The 7,454-nt window shown below is 38.5% G+C and overlaps 1 pseudogene; it reads left to right on the forward strand.

Moving 5' to 3' along the window:
• The first annotated feature begins 1,178 nt into the window (after positions 1-1,178).
• On the forward strand, positions 1,179-7,236 carry LOC115277491 (annotated as a pseudogene).
• The last annotated feature ends 218 nt before the right edge of the window (positions 7,237-7,454 follow it).

Below are 7,454 nucleotides of genomic sequence, written 5' to 3' on the forward strand. Positions count from 1 at the left end.
AAAAAACTGTCAGCTTCTCTCCTTTATGTTTTCCTATATTTTCAGAAAAAAAAAAGCCCTTAACATAACCTAGCATTCTACGAGTATCAGATAAAGATTGAAAAGTCAGCAAAGAAATACAAAAAGCATGGGAGGCTGAAAAGTGTTTAACAATTTAGAGTCAGGATTCCTTTTGAACCAGTAAGGCCTGGGATTGAATTCTAGATCAGGCAATTAGCAAAGGTATGACTTTAGGAAAATAACAGAATTGCTGAGCACTATGGTTTGCTCTATGCAAAATGGCAACACTGTCTGCCTCCAAGAAGCAAGGTCAAAACTAAATAAGGCGATAAATAGCCAAGTTTCAGTGAATGTTAGTTCTCACCCCCTCCTTCTCATCTGCTATCATTACAAGCCTCAAATTAATTCAGTCAGTGTGTATTGGGCACCGTGGTGGACACTGGTATTATCATGTATACGAGACCGACAAGGTCACTGTCTTGGCTCCGACCACTTTCTGGAGGGGAAAAGATAAATTACTCAGCCAATTCCACAAATCAATGGAAAATTACATTTGTGAGGAGAGCTAAAAAGAAATGATGTAGGGCACTAATGAGAGTTCTCTAAGACCACCTGGCTGAGGCATTAAGCAAGGCCTCCCGGAGGATCTCTCTCTCTTGCCCATTCTGGGTGGTAAGCATATTTCCTAATGGTGACAGGATAGAAAGTGGCACCGCGAGGGTAAGCTAGGGCCCAAATGTGCTGGACTTTACTGGGTAAACTGCAGGGCCACCATATTGCACAACCACGGGAGACACCAATTAACTGAACACAGAGCCTGTGTTGCAAGACCGGCAGCCTTGGGAAGCAACAGGCAGAAAAGAGGAACCATGAGGGATGGACCAGAAGCATAAATAAAATGCAGAGTGTGTAAGACAAAGCAGTCAGAAGAAGAAACAAATTATGGAAACTTCAAGTGCACCTGTGACGGGGTAATGGAGGCAGACCAACATTCCCACTACATATAAGCAGAAAAGCCAGATCAAACACAAACACACAAAAATTCCATTTGAAAGCCCCAGGTTGCCTCCAGGAGTTGTGGCACAAAACTCCTGGAAAGAAGGGAAGTTTGATGAGATGCACCTGTCACTGGGCACACCACCATTTTTCCCTTGGAGCACTGATGAGTCTTAAGCATCATGGGGTGAGAAGCTCAGAGACCAGGCAGAGGGCAGCTGCTGAAAGGTGCAGAAACCATCAGAGTGGTTAGGGTGCTTCAGGAGGGCGGGAGACAAAATCTAGTATTTGGGGATGTCAAAACGGCTAGGAGTTGAAGGTCCAAAATAATTCCTTCCAAGGAACGGAGGTAATGGGAAGTAATCCAAAAACACTGTGCCCATTTCCCCCCATTTGTGTTGTAGTAGGCAAGCAGCCTAGAATGAAAGCCACGATACAAGAGCTGAGTTCTCAACAGACTTGACAGAAGCAAGAAAGCAATGAAAAGAGATGATGTCCAAGTTAGAATTCTACACAGCCTGAAATTAACCTTCGAGGGGGAAAGTGAAATAAAGATATTTTCAAACACATTAAAATGGAGAGAATTTGTCACCAGCAAATCTGACTGAAACAAACACTAAAGGGGGGTTCTATAGGCAAAAAGAATGTGACCCCAGACAGAAATGCAGAAAAGACTAAAGAGCAATAGAAAAAAGTATATGAATGAATACTGAAAATATTAACAATAATTTCCTGTGAGATTTTTTTTCATTTTATTGATTTTAGGGAGAGCAAACGTGAGCAGGAATGGGCATAGGGAGGGAGGGAGAGAGGGGGGGGAGAGAGAGAGAGAGAGAGAGAGAGAGAGAATCCTAAGGCTCCACGCTCAGTGCAGAACCTGATGCAGGGCTCGAACCCACAACCTTGGGATCATGATTTGAGCTGAAATCAAGAGTCGGACACTCAACTTACTGAGTCACCCAGGTGTCCATGCTATGGATTCTTACATACATGTACATTTAAGTGAATACAATAAAAACACAAAAGGCAGAAGAAAGGTAAATTAGAATATAATAAGCCTTAGAATTTCTGGCAAGTGGTAAAAATACTAATTTACATTAGACTCAAACAAACAAAGAAGGAATGTCTTAATTTCCAGGGTAATTGCTAAAATAAGGTATACGTAACAAGTTAATAAAAGAAAAACTGGTTTAATTTAAACTTTTTTTTGATTGGTCCAAATTAAGATAAAAAAGGGGGAGGGGAGTAGAAATAGAAAGAATAGTAATATTGTAGGTATAAAACCAAATATATCAGTGATTATATTACATGTAAATAGACCAAATACTCCAATTAATAGACCTACTTTGTCAGACTGTATCAAAATGAAACAGTGATATGCTGTTCATATGAGATACACCCTAAGGACACAAAAAGGTTGAAAGTAAAAGGAAGAAAAAAAATAAAACACTAACTAAAAGAAAGGCAATACGGTTATACTAATATCAAACCAAGTGAACTTGAAGGCAAGATGCATAACTAGATATAAAGAGGAAAGCTCCAATAAAAAAGTGAATCCACGAGGAAAATATAACAATTTTATATTCATAAGCACGTAATAGCATACTTTCAGAATATACAAATCAAAAATCTAAGAAGAAAAGTAGACAAATCCATAATAGTAGTAGAATATTTTAACAACCTCTCTCAGGAGCTAATAAAACAAGCAGACAAAGAAATGGTAGGAGTATAAAGATCTAAGCAACATGATTAATGAATTTGACTTGTTTGACATTGGACTGTTTAGCGAAAGATTGGACACAGCTTTAAAAAAAAAAAGGATTAATGAAACAGGGGATTAAGTCAGTGGAAAACATCTACTGCACCCAAGGATAACAGAATACACATTCTTTCAAGTGCACGTGGAACATTGACCCAAAAGGATGGGAACACTGGATCATAAAACAAACATAAACAAATAGCAAAGATGAATATTATTCAGAATATATAGTCTTACTACAATGCAGTTATGGAGGAATCAATAATGATAACTTAAAAATCTTTTAAAGTCTGCTTGGAAATTAAGAAAAAAAAATCACAAGGGGTGCCTTTGTGGCTCCATTATTTAAGTGTCCGACTTCGGCTCAAGTCATGATCTCAGGGTTTGTGAGTTTGAGCCCTACATTGAGCCCTCTGGTGTCAGTGCAGAGCCCATTTGGATCCCCCATCCCCCCCTCTCTCTGCCCCTCCCCCTCTCATTCTCTCTCTCTCTCTCTCTCTCTCTCTCTCTCTCTCTCTCTCTCAAAAATAAATAAATATTTTTGAAAAAGGAAAAAATCACCAAGGAAACTAGGAATGTTTTATTAGGAATAAGACAGCACAAGGCACGGTAAGTAGCTAACACTCTTTTAAACAAAAACTTAAGGGTTAAATGGATCTCCCAGAAAAGAAACAATGATGTTAATAATATAAACATCCATCTCAAGAAGTTTAAAAAAAAACAATAAATCAACTCAAGAAACTAGAAGGAAGAACATAATGGAGATAAAAGCAAAAATCAACAAAATAAAAAGAAAACTTACAATAGAGAAAATCAAGAAAACTCAAAATCGGTTCTTCAAAAAAGCTAATAAAAATTGATAGGTGCCAAGCATTGAAAAGATCATATTATTTTTTAATCTTATCACCTTTAATATTAAGGTTAAAATACTCTAAACAGCATTATGCCAAAAGAATTTCACAATTTAGATGGGACCATATAAGCTAGAAGAACACATCCTACCAAAACTGACACAAGGAAAAATAAAAGATCTGAATACATCTGCGCCTGTTAAAGAAATTGAATCTGTAATTAACACTCCCACAAAGAAATCTCCAGGCCCAGACACCTTCACTGGTGAATTCTTCCAAGCATTTAAAAGAGATGTGATGCCAAGCTCACAAAAACTCTACTAGGAAATATAAAAAGATGAAACAGTTTTCGATTCATTTTTTGAGGTCAGCATGACCTTGACACAAACACCCAGATACCAAAACCTGACAAGTAAATTACAAGAAAAGAAAATTACAGTCCAATCTCTATGACATGCCTGGATACAAAACTCCCAAACAAAATATTGTGAAATCAAATGCAGTACTTACATAAAACAGAAGTTCTGTCATGACCAACTTCGGTTTATCTCAAGAGTACAAAGTTTGTTTTATGTCTGAGGAGAATTCACTAAAATTCCCCATAGTAATGGAACAAAGGACTAAAAAAAAGTTTCCTCTCAATAGTTGAGGAAAAGCACTTGAAAAGAGTCAAATACTCACTTATTGTTTAATCTTAGCAAACTAAGACAGTTTTGATGAAGAGTAGCTACAAAACACTAGAGCCATCATACCGAATGGTGACATGTGGAAAATATCTTCTCGGAGGCTGAGAATGAGTGAAGGATGTCCATTTTCACCACTGCTAACCCTCACCTCAGAAGCCCCGCAGAACCGGCTGGTCAGCCCCTGCCATCTGGCAACGTCCTCCTCCTTCCCTCTATCCAGTTCAGCCCACTCCTGCAGCTCAGCTGCAGCCCACGCCTCCCTGATCTCCATCACTAGTGGAGTGTATGTTTCTATGGCAGCCACACCTCCAAAGGGGTCCAAATCTCAGCCTTAGCAATGAGGAGGAGGGTCCTTCTAAGTTTCCAAGTGTCTTCACTCATTCACTGTTTTCTCCAGTTGCTCCTTTGTACCCGTTAGAGTCATCTTCTACCCTCTAAAATAGCTATCTATCTTTTGACTAGTTGTACTAGCTAACACATCTTCATATTAACTTTTCTCTGTTCAAATTACTGGCCTGGTTTCTGCCTCTTCACTAAACTGTGACTGACACATAAATGCAGGAATAAATAGTGTTCATAGATTAGAAGACTCGACAATGTAAAGTCATTCTCCCTACGTTAAGCTACAGATTTAACAAAACCCCAATCAAAATCCCAACAGGTTTCTTTTTTTGTTGGAATTGCTATGTTAATTCTATAATTTATATGGAAATAACAAGGGCCAAGACTATCCATGACAACCTTGATGATGTCAAGATTGGAAGGTTCAGGCTTCCAGATGTTAAGAATTATGAGAGGGGCACCTGGCCGGCTCAGCTGGAAGAGCACATGACTCTTGATCTCATGTTTGTGAGTTCATCCACCTTGTTGGGTTTAGAGATTAAATAAATAAATAAAAACTTTAGAAAAAAATTATGATGAAGCTACAGTAATTAAGACAGTGGGGTAATGGTGCAAGGTGAAGCAAAGAGTTTAGTGGAAGAGAATACAGAGTCCAGAAACATACTTACAATATACTGCTCCCTGATGTATGACAGATATTATTGAAGGTCAACAGAGAAAGACATTACTTTGGAAAACTGGGACTCAGTCAATGGGAATCCACATGGGCGGGGGGGGGGGGAGAATCTTGCTTCACTTTACATACAATAATACATTCCAGGTGGATGGTATACTTAAATGTAGAGATACAACAATAAAGCTTCTGAAAGACAAACCTAGAATAGGTGAAGATTGTTTCCACAGGACCTATAAAGCACTTTCCAATTTAAGTTATCCATAAATTGGACTTCATTAAAATTAAGAACTTCTGTTCACTAAACTCATCAGTAAGATATTGAGGAACTGCTAAACGGTTTTCCACAGTGGCTGTGCCATACCACATTCCTATCAAGAATAGACAAAGTTTCCAATTTTTCCATCTCCTCATCAGCACTTGTTTTTTCTTTCATTATTAGTTTTTCTTTTCTTTCTATTATGGCCATCCAAGTGGGTGTGAAATGGCATCTCCTTATGGTTTTGATTCACATCGCCCTAATGACTCACAAAAGAACTGAGTACTCCAGGCTACACCTTAGATAAACCTAAAAATAGTATGCTAAGTAAAAGAAGCCAGACACAATAGGCCACATATTATATGATTCTATTTCTAGAAAATGTCCAGAACAGACAATCCATACAGACAGAATGTAGATTAGTGATTGCCAGGGGAGGGGGGGTAAAGAATGGGGAGTGGCTGCTTAATAGGTTTCCTCTTGGCGTGATGAAAAAGTTCTAGAACCAGATAGTAGTGATGTGCTTAAGCAACATGGTACATGTACATTAAGACACTGAATTGTATGCTTTAAAGCAGTAAAAATAATAAATTATATGTATTTGTATTTTTTCCACAATTCAAAAAAAACACCTCATCGAGAAGAGAATGAAGGGGCAAACCGCAGAGTAGGGGAAGATATCTGCAAGACCTAACTAACAAAAGCCTCGTGGCCAGAATATACACAGTCAAATACACAAACTGATCAAAGACACAGCCCTGTCTTTAAATGGGTGAAAGACTTGAACAGGCACTTCACGAAGGATATATAATCAGGAAATATAAAGTGTTCAATATCATTATTCATTAGGGAAATGAAAATTTCAATAAGACACCACTCTATACATGCCAAAATAGCTTAATCCTTTTAAAATGGTAATACTGAGTGTTGTTAAAGAACCAGAGTAACTAGAATTCTCCTTCACTGCTAGCGCAATGAAAATTGATACATTCACTTTAGAAAAGTGTTTGGCATCGTCTAAAATAGTTGAACACACACATATCCTATCATCCAGAAAATCCACTTCTTAAAATAGCCCCTAACCACAAACAACCCAAATGTCCATCAGCAGCAGCATGAAGAAATACATCGTGATATATTTAAATGGAATATTATAGCGCATTAAGAATAAACTACAGTGCTTAACCGAGGCCACCGCACTGCCATGGCTCTCTAATGCCAGCACTCCTAGCTCACTGAGTTCCAGACAGAAAGGGGAGTGAGGTCTCCACAGCAGGGCTTGTACAAAGCCAACTGCCCATAAATCTACCGGAAGTAAAGCACTGAGGAAGCAACTAGCTACAAAAGCCACTCGCAAGAGCGCCCTCTACTGGAGGGGTGAAGAAACCTCATCGTTACTGGCTTGATAGTGTGGCACTCTGTGAAATTAGATATTATCAGAAATCCACTGAACTTCTGATTCGCAAACTTCCTTTTCAGCATCTGGTGCAAGAAATTGCTCAGGACTTCAAAACACATTTGAGCTTCCAGAATTCAGCTATTAGTTCTGTGCAGGAGGCAACTGAGGCCTAACTGAAGACACCAACCTGCGTGCTATCCATGCCAAATATGTAACAATTATGCGAAAAGACATGCAGCTAGCATGCTGGATACGTGGAGAACGTGCTTAAGAATCCACTGTAATGGAAAACATTTCATTCTTTTAAAAAAAATTCTCTTCTTCTGGTTATTGGTAGTTCTAAACTTAGATATTTTTTTTCCTGTGGAGTCAAAAGGTACCTAAAATAGGTGACAGAAATCAGGTGGAAAAATAGGGGACAGAAATCAGGTATTGGCAGTTTTTCCATTTTCATTTGTGTGTGAGTTTTTAATATAGATGCAGGGACAT

This window comes from Suricata suricatta, chromosome 14 (genome assembly GCF_006229205.1).
Source record: "Suricata suricatta isolate VVHF042 chromosome 14, meerkat_22Aug2017_6uvM2_HiC, whole genome shotgun sequence".
Taxonomy (NCBI): Eukaryota; Metazoa; Chordata; class Mammalia; order Carnivora; family Herpestidae; genus Suricata; species Suricata suricatta.